This window comes from Coptis chinensis, chromosome 6 (genome assembly GCF_015680905.1).
Source record: "Coptis chinensis isolate HL-2020 chromosome 6, ASM1568090v1, whole genome shotgun sequence".
Lineage (NCBI taxonomy): Eukaryota > Viridiplantae > Streptophyta > Magnoliopsida > Ranunculales > Ranunculaceae > Coptis > Coptis chinensis.
This window is the reverse complement of record NC_141461.1, coordinates 88,912,852-88,926,706: the sequence shown is the minus strand read 5'-3', so window position 1 is coordinate 88,926,706 and position 13,855 is coordinate 88,912,852. Positions and strand designations below refer to the sequence as shown.

Below are 13,855 nucleotides of genomic sequence, written 5' to 3'. Positions count from 1 at the left end.
CTTATTGGAGTTAGAGATCTTTGGCGGTACGCACGATCAGCTCCGACCGGTGATTCACTACTACAAAAATACACATTAGCCACGGTAAGTTATTTGGTATATACCACTGTTTCCATAATAACAGTGCTTTATACTCATTCACCACGGTACAAAACACTTTCTTAGTTTTGGAACAAACAAATACCACTGATTTTGTGAAACAATGGTATATAGTACTCCATATACCACGGTATTATCAAATATAACCTAATATTTTTTTTGTATTCGTATACCCCACCGTTCCGTGGAAATGGTGGTTTATATTTTGGGAAAAATTATAGCTACCGTGGATAAAGTGAGTTCTGAAAAAAAAAAAAAAAAAAAGACTCGCTAGAACTCCCTATCCCACTTCTATCTCTTCGTAATTTCTGCCACCAGGGTTCACGATTTTAGAGAAATCAGCCTTCTATCTCTTCGTAATTTCTGCCACCAGGGTTCACGATTTTAGAGAAATCAGCCGACCAACTGCAAGGATCTGTCTTTGCGTGTAAATATTTCAGCAGATGTAAAGAACCCATTACCTAATTTCTCTCTAAAACAAGAATCAAAGGTAAAAACTTAATCTTTTTCAGAAATTAAACAATGGGCATGTCTCATTTCTTGGAATTCTTTTACTTTTAATGGTTTCTTGCCAGAAATCTTGATTTTCTTACAAAATTTTGTTCATCTTGTTCAGAGATTCGCAAGTTACAATATGTGGCCTGGAGCCACTGAATTTTGTCACTGTTGCTACTCCTCACCTCGGTTCGAGGGGTAACAATCAGGTATATTTATTTCTATTGCTACTCATCAACATGTTATTGTAATTTGATCTGCGTTTTATGATATAATTATCTTGCGCCATGACACTTTACTTTTTAAAGTATGCCAGGGTGAAAAAGTTTGCATCAAACTTCATTTCATGTATCTTGCTTGGAAATACATGGTAGGAGGATTAATGCCTGGACTGTGTTACCGTATTTAGTTATATAACTGACTTCTTAACATGGTTTTCAGCTACGTAGATTTATTAGTTGATACACCTGGACCTATTATAAATACATTCTTTTTTGTTTTAATGCTATGGTTTTTGTTCTTTATATTATTTTTCTTAATTCAATAAGTGTAGGACTTGTTTCACTATTTGTGGTTTTCAGGTTCCCTTCTTTTTTGGGGTAACTGTATTTGAAAAAGCTGCAACGAGTGTTATTCATTGGATATTAGAAGAACTGGACGACATCTTTTTCTAACAGATGCAGAGAAAAGGGAGCCTCCACTGCTTAGACGTATGGTAGATGATCATGGTGACCTACACTTCATGTATGTGAGAGTTGATTGTTTTTCTAGTTTTTTTTTTGGTGGTTATGGGATTTTTCTAAGATTAAACTGTGTTAATTTATTCTATGAGTAGACTTTCATCTTGTTTAATTTATTTATAATTATTATGATTCAAGGTTTTAAGAAATGGGGCATCATTGTTACATGATTCTTTAAACTTAGTGCCTATTTTAATGACACGAAATGTTAAGTTATGTTAATCAAACAAATGAGGAGTTTGTATGAGGAGATTTAGCATGGGTACGGATACACAATCGCTCATGGTGTCCTGCTCAGGTCTGTGTACTATTTTTCGGGATATCTTGGATGATGATGTGCATCATTACTGTAGGAAACAACTTTTTATTTTAACTTCCATATTTGATATTTTCATTATGTAGGTGGTGGATGAGAAATGTGTGAGTAAGGACAGTAAACCCAAGAAAAAAATCAGCGAAAGAAATTCTTGTTCGAGTCTACGGGAGCATAGATAGTGAGCAGTCTCTGCGGTGTTTTACAGTTTTTAGTTGGATTTTGTGTTTGTACTGCTTGTAATAACTCTTGCTGTCTTTTAGCATGTATGTGGACCCTTTGAAATACCGAATTGAGTTAGAGAATGTGAGTATTGATGTTCTCTCGTATACCTTTTCATTTTATACTTTAGTTAAGTCATCTACTCTATTTTGTTGGTCTGAAACAAATTTGACTCTTTCCTAGTGGGAATTTATTTTTCAGACTCTTAAGCGATACAGTGGAAGTTATAAGGAATTGTTTCAAAACTATTTGGAGAAGGTATATTTCTTTTGCACACTATAGACGGGTATTGATTTTTGTAAGTCTCAAGAATTGATAACACAAGAAAAGAACTATAGATTTGTCTTATTACTTGGGGTTGGCACAATGCGATGTTTTCGTGATCCCGGCAAGAGAAGAGTTTCTGAAACCTGAGGTTAGCTAATACTTTTTTCTCAATTAGGGTGTCTATGCAGGTTTACTTGTAGAAACATCGTACTACAGTAGTCTCTAGACTGGAATGTAAGAGGGACATTCCATTTTTTAGCTAGAAGAGAGCATATCAGTCTTTGTGAGAAACTTTACAGGTGAACATCTTTCCACAAAGTATTCACACGGTATTGTCATGTTGAAAATTGCTATTTATGAAGAACTTTTGCATCTCGATCATTCCCAATTTATGTTTCACCCTCACCAACACATTCACATAAGCGGGACACACGAGAGGTGACAAGTTTTGGGATGGAAACCCGTTTTGGAACCTCACATTACAGAAGCATGGCTTACCAAGATTTTCCTTGACAAAGTTAATTGACGATGGATGTTACTTTTCTCATTTCAAAGGAATCTACAGTTGAAGCTTCCAACAAGGAAACACCAAGGACGATGCGGCGAAAAGAAACGAAAGTCGGATGATCCGGGGACTTGTAAGTATGTTGGAATCTGGTTGAAGCTTCCAAGAAGGAAACACTCGAGGACGATGCAGCTTAAAAAGAAACAAAAGTCAGGCAAAGTCAAGACTTGTAAGTATGCTTGATATGGTATACTTTACGTGCAAATTTGATATTCTATTGGGCCATTTTTTTTACGAACTCTAACATGCTATTAGGCAGTGAACGTTTCAAAAAATAGATTAAAAGTGCATGTTTGTAGTTGAGTAATGCAAACTCTTTAACTCCAGTTATTGATGTCCCTCGTGGTTCCATTCAACAAATGTATCTAGAACTAGGGTTGTGAATGGATCGGTTTGGGTTGGGTTCTGTAAAATCCGAACCCGAACCGATAAGAAAATTGGGAACCTGAAACCAAACTGAACCGATAATATTATATTTCATCCAAAACCGAATCGAACCAATAAAATATATTGCAATCCGAAACTGAACCGACCCGAACCGAAAACTATAGAATCAATTAAATCAAATAATTTCATACACACAATTGATAAACATATACAAAATTAATCATAAATATTACTAAAATGTCATCTTATCGGTTCGGGTTCATATCGGTTCGGTGGAAGGCAAACCTGAAATCAAACCATTATCTTATCGGTTCGGTTCGGTTTCGGGTCGGCAGAAGGCAAACAAAATTATTAAAACCCAAACCATTTTTTATCGGTTTGGTTCCGATCGGCTATTGGGTTATCGAAACCCATTGACAACCCTATCTAGAACTAATAAATAACCATGTTTTTTTGGCCTAGTCACGTACAGTTGAGTCCTTGCTTGTTGCATTTGCCCACATTTTAATCAAGAGGACCCGTATTAAAACTGATATGAGAGTTGCTTTAAGTTTGAGCTTAATATTAAAACCTGCGGGAATCCTTGCATGTGGAGCTAACCCAGATTCTTTTATTTTATTGGTCAAGTTTGGGGTTTTAATCTTTAAATTGCACCTCTGAGGTGAGCTACAACCACTTTTGTTTCAGGTTTCACCTGTTTAGTGTTGGTTGCTGACCATAAGACTGAATCGTGCAATTCAGATCAGCTTGAAGACTTGCAAAACATTGAGATTTTTGTAGTTGGGCGGAATAAAGCTCATCTGTTTCATGTACACCGTACACTCTTGTTATTTCCCCTACGTAAAGCGACCATTGCAAAGTACCATTTCCTTGTCTTTAGCTTATGGAGCTTGGTGTTGCGACCTTGCGTAAAACAATTTAGTATTGAGGAGAAAGTTGGTGGTGGAGTCTTCAGAGGTTAGAGCGGGTTTTCTTTGCTTTGCTATAAACGTTGAATTGTTCAACGATGTTGACAAGAACAACTCACTAAGTTATTGTATAATTGCTATGATACTTATATGTGTTATGGGGTTTGCTTGTGTATGTTGGGATAATGGGATGTGCTTAAGAATCTTTACGTATTACTACAAGTGATTATTTAAGTGTTATTATTCTCTCATTGAGAAATGTTTACTTATTGAAAGAACAAAAAATCTTGGCTTATGTTGAATTTGTAATTGATTTATGTTGGAAATTGTGTGGTAGAGATTGCTAGTGTTATATGGATGAATGGAAGAGTTTAGTTGATACTTGATAGTTGGTATGTAATTTATTTTGGAGTGAAAAGGGTGCAGTCGGCCTGATAGAAACGAAAGGGGCCACGAAGACCAATGATCTTTTTTTTTGAAAATAACATTTTTTAGTAACGGATAGAAAACCGTTGCAAAGTAATTACTAATGTTTCTATCAGGTGCGCATAAATCATGAACAAATTTAATAAGTGTTACTAACATATTGTAATGTTTTATATCCGTCACTGAAATTAATTTTAGTGACACTTGGCAACCGTGAGTAAACTTTGTAACGGATGATATGTCAATAATATCCATTACTATTCATTCGTCACGCTTTTGTGTCAACACAAGATAACCGTTACTAATATTTTTTGTAACGGATGTATATCCGTTACAAATAGCCTGATATGGTGTAGTGTATATTTGGCTTCCTAATATTTGTTTGACGTGTTTCTTTTAATGATTTCTTTTCTAAAAGTTATTCTAAACTTGTTTTTATTATTTTGACAGGGTCTTGAGGTGCCAATCTGACATGTGAAGCTTGATTTTCAAAATTATTTACAAGTTACAACACAGGTGAGACCATCATGCTTTACATAGAGTCTTAAATCATCCACGTACATCACAAATCTTTATTTCTCATATATTTGCATATTCTTTGTGGTTTAAGACTGGAGTCCCCATATTTATGGTCAATCCTATCCGTGCCAGTAAATGATTCATGTTACAATGTGTATGGGACTGGTAAAGAGTGTGGGTATTACGTAATTAAGTTTATGAGAGAAATAATGGAAGCTTGTTTAGATAATTCTTTTGAAAATAAGGTATAAGTCGTCAAACACTAGCATTCTCTATTTTGTGTTACTCTTCATTTTTTAGTTATTATATTACTCTATGATCTTTGACCGTGCAGATAACAAATCTATCCCTCAAAGATACATATACACAAGAGGAACTTGATGTTGTTAGGACTTGAAATTCTTAGATTCATCCAAAGATAATGGAGCCGTTCGAGCCAAGCGTTGTGTCTTAGCTAGGTTTTGACCCATTCCAATTAAGGTTTGGTGTTTGGTCTCACCATTTTTTTAATATTTTAGATGGAACAAATAGATTGCTCTTTTGATTGATGGAACAATTTAGGTCATTATTATTTTGATAGAACAAGTAAATTTGGATGTTTATTTCATTATTGATGACTCGAAAAAGTTCAAAACTCTTTTAGCAATTTAATGTCTTTGTTTGGATGTTTAAATTTATTTATTTTGTTTGTGTTATACTATGAATTGTTTATTTGAGCAATGTGTTTTTAAATCCAGTGTGGATATATATGGTGAAAATGGGCAGGTTGCAGGTTGAATGAATATGATTAGAACCAAATAATTAGGGGATTTTTTTTTTTTTTTTTTAAATTAACTATAAACCACGGTTTGGTAAGAACTGAGGTATAAGCAGTTTATATACCCCACGGTTTTTATCCAACCGTCGTATTTAGCATCACTATTCCCCACGGTTCATATTGAATAGAGCATACTGTTCAGACTATTAACCACTGTTTGGAAATCCTAATACCACGGTTTTAGTCAAAACCGTGGTATATAATAGGTACTTTTCCGCTAAAGGCTTTTTACCACTGTAAATAATAGTGATATATGAGATTTTCTGTAGTAGTGTTTGTCTTTGTCTATCCCTGTAACCAGCCTGTCTAGGCCGGTAGTCACCCTTGGCCGGGTGGTCGGAATAATTATACCACTTCTCCATGTTTTGTTGCTTTTGTCCGGGATGCCCGCCTTTCTAGTCATGTCGGACATATCTCGGACGGCGCGGTCTTCTCTGAAATTGCTTCTCAGAGGTAAATCTTCCCTTTGAGATCGGACATGTCTAGGGTAGTAGTTATCTCTGCCAATCCGATTCTCCCCATAAGTATGGGTAATAGGGTCATTACTCCTAGAGCGTGCACTGGTTGATTGTGCTTGAGAAATAGTACGTTGCTGAGGACGACGAAGTGGATCGTCCAGACGGTCCCATACACTGGAATAACCTGGGTCCCTTCGTGGTCGCCTTGATGTTGTTGAATTTGTAACATCGTCCACCGGCCTTTGCCTTTTTGCCAGCTTCCTTCTCAAGTTCCTATTTAAATTTTTGACTCGCCGTAACTCCCATTTCAACCGTATTAGGGGTGAATTGGTCGTTACTATCAACTTTTCCGTTAGTTGGTGTGAGAGTAATGTCCCGTCCATATCCATGTCAACCGGAAGGATCGACATGGGACAGACGGCCGGACCGCATGGAGGATTACTGACTTGTCAGTTTTCTTGTTGCAAGGCTATTAGGGTTGGTGCCGGCAGTTGTACAGCCTTTTGCGATGGCGGAGGCGGTGGCGGTTGCGCTGCTACAGTCGGATGTTGAGAATTGATCCTACCACTAGGATCAACTTGATTGTTCAACGGTTCTTGCATTGGCCGATTTGAATTTCGAGGGTTGCGAGTATTATTAGCAGGAGGAATATGTTGACTATTTGGTCTGCTTCTTGTGCTTACCATCTTGATTGTTTCACGTGATAATGAATTCTAAAATCCCCACGAGATGGGATTTAATTATGTTTCGGCAGTAAACTGCTTCAACACAACGAAAACAATGGTAAATAACGCACTAAGAAACAGATGAATTTGATGTTGGGGGAGATGAAACTGAACCAAATAATGGCTGCCTACGTACCCAAGATCTATTCTCTAGGGATCAAGTTTCAACGTAGTTCCTTATGAAAAATAATATGGTATTTATAGAGGTAGAGTAGAGAGTCCTTGTAACTCAAGTAATTATGATAGACTATAACTCTCATCTGATAATTATCTCTTTGATAAGAAATGAATCTGGACATAAATCAATGTACATTAGTGGCAAGTCATGTGGCTAAGGTTCAGCCTTAGACACATGAGTTAATGGGTCTGTACATTGATCCATGATATTGCGAATTGGGCTTTAGCCCTGTTGATTAAATGAATAAAATAGAGACCCCTACTAATGGACGTTTGCCACGTAGGTGGGGGTCGAAACAGTATCAAACTAATCTCAAAGAGTTATTAACGCAAAATCGGAAAATCGGATGCAAACGCATTGAACCAACGTTAAAGAATATTAATGGGAAATCAGAAACTTGATATGCACTGAACAAACTTCAAAGAATAGTTAACAGAAAATCGGAAATTGGATATAACATTGTATTGAACTAACCTAAAAGAATAAATAACGGGAAATCGAAAACTTGATGCAAATGCATCAAACTAGCCTCAAAGAATAATTAGTGGAAAATCGGGAACTGGATGCAACTGCATTGAACTAACGTCAAAGAAAAGTTAACGAGAAATCAGAAACTGGATAAAAATGGATTGAACTAGCCTCAAAGAAATGTTAACGAGAAATCAGAAATTGGATAAAAATGCATTGAACTAACCTCAAAGAATAATTAACGGAAAATCAAAAACTAGATGCAACTGCATAAACTAACCTCAAAGAAATAATTAACAGGAAATAAAAAATTGGATGCAAATGCATCGACCTATCCTCAAAGAATAATTGACGTGAAATTGGAAACTGGATCCAAATAAATTTAACTAACCTCAAATAATAATTAACGGGAAATTAGAAGTTGGATGCAACTGCATTGAACCAAAGAATAATTACCATGACATTAGAAACTAGCCGGATGTAAATCCAGCTAACTAACCTCAAAGAATAATTAATGGGAAATCGGAAACCAGATGCAAATGCATCGACTAACATCAAAGAATAATTAATGAGAAATAAGAAATTTGATGCAAATGCATTGAGCAAACCTCAAAAAATAAATAGTGGGACAAATTTTGAAAATTAGATGCAAATGTAAACTAACTAACCTCAAAGAATTATTAACAATAAATCGAAACTAGATGCAACACCGCGAATGAACTAATTAACCTCATAAAATAATGCTTGAGGAAATTGAAAAGTGGATGTAACACTGCAATGAACTAACATCAAAGAATAATTAACGGGAAACTAGGAACTGGATGCAAGTACATTGAACTAACCTCAAAGAATAATTGATAGCCAATCGGAAACTGGATGCAATTCAACAAACCTCAAAGAATAATTAATGGGAACTCAGAAACTGAATACAAATGCATCAAACTAACCTCAAAGAGTAATTAATGGGTAATCGGAAACAACATGAAACTGCATCAAACTAACCCCAGAGAAAAATTAACAGGAAATCGGAAAGTGGATGCAACTGTATCAAACTAACCTCAAAGAATAATTAACGGGAAATTGAAAACTGGATGCAACATTGCATTGAACTAACCTTAAATAATAATTAACGAGAAATCGGAAACTGGATACAACTGCAAGGAACTAACTTTAAAGAATAATTAACATGAAATCAGAAACTGGATGCAAATGAATGGAACTAACCCCAAAGAATAATTAACGGCAAATTGGAAACAAGATGTCAATGCATGGAACTAATCTCAAAGAATCATTAAGGTGTAATCGAAAACTAGATGCAAATGCATCAAACTAACATCAAAGAATAATTAGATGGAAATCGAAAACTATATGCAAATGCATTGAACTAACTTCAAAAATAATTAATGGGAAATTGGATGCAAATGTATTGATCTAACCTCATAGAGTTATTACCAGCAATCCAAAACTAAATGCAAAACCATGAAACTAACCTCAAAGAATAATTAATGGAAATTGGAAAACGGGAAATCAAAAATTAGATGTAACTGCATTGAACTAACCTTAAAGATTAATTAACAGGAAATCGAAAACTGGATACAAATATAATAAACTAATCTCAAAAAATATTTAACGGAAAATCAGAAATTAAATGTTAATGCATTTAACTAACCTCAAAACATCATTGTTTTATGTGTAGTGGGAATGTCTTGACAAATATATGATTGGAAATGACTTGCTATTCAAGTATATTCAATATGAATTTCGCCTCATTGGGCATTCTCACAAAACTTTTATCAAACTTCTATTATTAAACAACAAAAAAAAGTCGAAGGGTTTTATAAAAGTGTGTTATTATTATTATTATTTTTTTGGAGTGTGGTTTTGATGTTGCAAGAAATTTTGATGAGTGACCAATATAATATTCATATCTTATAAATAGATTTTCATAGTTCAAATATTTTTTAAAATAATTTAATACAACGGCACCGTTAGAGGATCGGGTTCGAAGCTAGTGTAATTTGAAAAAAGAACCCAGATTACAAGGATGATGATGACGACACAATCCCCGCTCTTTAAACCAAATCATGAGTATATGTATCATGGTAGAACCTAGAACCTAGAATGGCGTTTGGGCTTGGAGAAGCAAACTTTCTCCGTTTTCCTTGGAGTCAAAATAGTTGATTGCGTTCATGGAACGCCCCTGGATGGGAAATTAGGGTCTCTCCCACCCTCCAATGCACACAATTTAATTATTATTATTATTTTTATTTTTTTGTATTTTTTTTGTATTTGTATTTGGGGAGGAGACCCTAATTTCCCAGTGGGGGAAATCCTAATTCTTTGCATGTGAGTAACTATGAGTAATTGACCAAGGCGAAGCATTGTCACCAAGTACGGTACGGGTTTAAAACGGTGTATTTGAAAAAAAAAAACTTAGTTCGTGTTTTAAACAGAATGTCTCGGGAAAAAAACGGAAAAAAAAGCATAAAAAAACGTGGGGCATAAAAAACGGGTTTAAACGATAATAATGCATTAATACGTAGTAAAAAGAAACGGTAAAACCGATGATAAATAATATAATAGATAAAGAATTTGATTTTTTTATAAGAGTGGAAAAAAGAATTGACACATAAAATAAAAATAAAAATAATACAAATGAAAGAAAATTCAAATACATGAAAGTATCAAATTATCATTACTCATCCAAATACTAGAAGTTTTAGATTCAGTACCAAAACACGACTCTAAATAAGATACTACTAATTACCAACCATAATGGCATAATCAAGTTCTACAAATAAGTTAATAACTTTAAAATTTATAATTAATTATTAATAGTCCAAAACAAAATAAAACTGTCTCAATAAGTCAATCTAATGCCCACTCTTCAAAAAGGTAAACTCCAAAACCCCTTTTTCTTCTTCGTGTTTTCTTTTAGATTAAAATTAAAAAAAAAAAAAAAAAAAAAAAAAAGTTTTAAACGGGAGATTTTCAAAATCTCGGGGTTTAAACGTTTTGTAAGTTTAAAACGCGTTTAAAAAGTTTAAAACGGGTTTTTTTTTAAAAACCCGGGTTTTAAACTGGAACCAGACGCCTTGCCAATATCTTGGGTTTTAAACGCGTTTTTTTTTTTTTTTTTTCAAAAAAACGCCGAATTTGGTGACAATGAGGTAAAATAACAAACAATAATTCTAGGGAGACAGGCCTTTTGGCCCGTTTTTAGTGACATGCTAACGTGTATACCCCTCTCACGTGGGCAACATAAAACACACACAAAAAAAATCAATGGCAATTTCGTAAAATATCACTTCTTCACTCTCTCTCATGAACGAGAAAAAAGGAATATCACTTCTTCCCTCTCCAAATCCTGTATGAACTAACCCCACATCACCCTCTCTTTTTCAGTTTTTCCTCATACACTGTACTTAATGGTATAGGTTATGTAAGTATTAATGTGATGACAACAAATTGGATTAACCAGGGATATAACAAGATTAAAATCAACATTGACAAGGATTTTGTTGGTCTAATTGTCAAAGGGTTTCATTCTGATTTTTCTTTTTGATGTACAAACAATCTCAGCCAAATATTTGGATTTGTTTATAGCTAGACTATGACTAATTGATTTTACTTTTGGGTTTCGAGTATTTGTCTTCCATAATTCTATTTCGGTACATGCTTTATGTTCCTAATAAGTTGATTTTTAACAAATCTAAACTCTAAAGAATCTAATGTATATGATGGGCTTTGAAAACATATTTAGTAGGAGAGTGGGCTGAGGCGTCGAGAGAGAGACAAAGAAGGAATACGAATTTGATTTGGTTTTATTTCTCGGTTCTTTTGTACTTTTGTTGGACGTGAGAGAGTGGTGAGAGATGTAGACACGTCATCCGGTCACAAAAAACGGGTTATAAAAGCGGTCTCCCTAGAATTATTGAGTAACAAAACATGGAAACGAGTACACATTTAATTCGGCCCATAAACTCAAGCCCATAAAGCAATAACGCGGAAAACAACAACCGCCTTTATATAGCGTTAAATTTAGAATACTTGTTGGTCACGAATCACGATTCACGAACATACCGAATTGGAAATCTGATAGAACTCCCTTCTGAAGTCCGAATTCAATTCCAACGCCTATAAAACAAACGCCGGTGCCAAGCTTTAGGTTCACAAATTTAGAAACCTAAATACTCTTACAGTTCAAGAAAAACTCTCCCCATCTTCAACAATCAATGGCGACAAGTGGTCCTATTTTGTTACCTAGTAGATATTTTCAACAGCGATCAAATTCAGTTTTATCAATGCGACCTCCCTCTGGGGTTTTGATTATTTATGGGTCGTCATCACCATCACCTTCGACTTCTCCAAGCATAAAGAAACCGCGTTGTGTTGAAGTATCATCAGTTCAAAAGAGAACTTGCATGTGCTCTCCATCGACACATGCGGGTGCGTTCAGGTGTAAGTTTCATAAGAAAATTCAAGCAGAAAAGAAGAACACAACAGATAATAAGAATCAAGAAGATAAAGTTGCAGCAGAATCAAGTACTCGAGTATCTGGGGAAAAGGTGTTGGTAATAAGAGCCTTGAGGGGATCTCGTCGAAATAAAACACCAACAACAAGAAGAGAAGTGTTTCAACCCAGACCGAGTAGGCTTTCTATTATGTCCAAGGCTGACGACTTATGAAGCAAAAAATCAAGTCCAAAAGATGATAATGATAATGTGATATATGTATGTAAACCCCAAAGGGGTAATTCTTGTAAAGAACTACTGTACGTTGTGCTTGATCCTCCTGTAGGCAGCCCAGAAGTAGCTTGGCGCAGCACCAAAAAAAGAAAAAAAAAAACAATAAATCTTTTTGTTTGTTTTGTATTGAGAAGTATAACCCTGTTTGTTACAATGCAGTGAAGATGGAAAGTCTGGAAAAGAAGAATAGAAAATTTCTTTTTGTGAATATCATGTATGGAAAAGGTTGAATTCACGTTGTTGCTGTACGTTGTTTTCTTATATACACTGTTCTATCTATTTTTTATGTATGTGTTTTATTAATCAATTCTGAGTTTGATAGGATATATACTATATAGTTACCATGTCGAAATTAGTTTGTATACATTAGATGGAATTGCATAAACTTAATTGGGGCAAACAAAATAGGCGAGTAAGAAGATGATTCCAATAAGCAAAATACGATCATTAGTTATATATAATCAATAAATTTAATTTAATGACCAAAAGAGTCGAAGCATAGTCTTTAATTTCATAAGCTGTAATTCACTACATTCATTTTAGGCTTTTAGCACAACATTAGGAATAAACAGTGGTTGGGTAAGATATCCGTCATGCATTATAATGAAGTTTTGGCCTTGTGGAAATTTTGATGGATATCCACCTACGTGAATGTAGAACTGGGGTCGGTTCTTATGAGTATACGGGCAAGTACTCTAGAGCATTCATGGAACACAGGCAGCGCAAGGGCCAAAAAGCGCAACACCGCAGAACAGGCATATAATGAAAGAGCAATGTGGGTGCATGTACTCTATTTTACTACAAGAGAATGTTGGTTAAAAGATTTTTTAATCCACCACTTTCACGTATTATAAAACATGTTATCCTATGACTGGTTCAAGCCCGAAAAGCACCAGTATCTTATGCATTGTTTTTTCGATTCTCTCTGGCATTTCGTTAACCCTTTTCTTTTGTAATATCCTATTCCAAAATAGTGGGGGACTATTAGTATTTTGAAATAGTGGGGGATTGTTGGAATCTCTAAGTGTATTTCGAAATACTTGTGAGTGTGTGCAAAGTGGAGGAGATGAACCATATGTGTTCTCTCCACTTTAGTGTTGTCACGCCCCGAGACCCAACACACATCCCGAGGACTGAGGAGTGAATCTCGAGGCTGACACTATCCCAATTCTAACAAAATTTCGGCAGAGTTTCCTTTGTTTAATCGACATTTCTTATACAAAAAACCTATCATAAAACCTGGACATCGCAAAATACCCATCCAACAACCATATATATATATATCCAAAATCCACTTTCTAAACAACCGAGATGTATATACACATATCCACAAAAGGTTTAAGGTAACTATTACTCCAATACATCGTTTATTACATCAAAAGGAGCGGAGCTCTCTATATATATACAACCAAAATGACTAGACTATCTCTATACAACCCAAAATATGAACTTGACTCTGTCCTCGTCAAGCATAAGGGAATCCTCCCAAATCCCCATAACCATCATCGCTAGGGTTAGGA

The 13,855-nt window shown here is 35.1% G+C and overlaps 1 long non-coding RNA gene across 1 annotated transcript; it reads left to right on the top strand.

The window, feature by feature from the left end:
* Positions 1-325: 325 nt before the first annotated feature.
* On the top strand, positions 326-5,614 carry LOC147495231 (uncharacterized). The gene is made up of 12 exons (XR_015197362.1): positions 326-418; positions 473-589; positions 716-803; positions 1,176-1,338; positions 1,737-1,828; positions 1,911-1,953; positions 2,071-2,127; positions 2,312-2,435; positions 2,692-2,870; positions 3,776-4,045; positions 4,873-4,938; positions 5,276-5,614. It is a non-coding gene; the product is annotated as an uncharacterized LOC147495231 (long non-coding RNA).
* Positions 5,615-13,855: the final 8,241 nt, after the last annotated feature.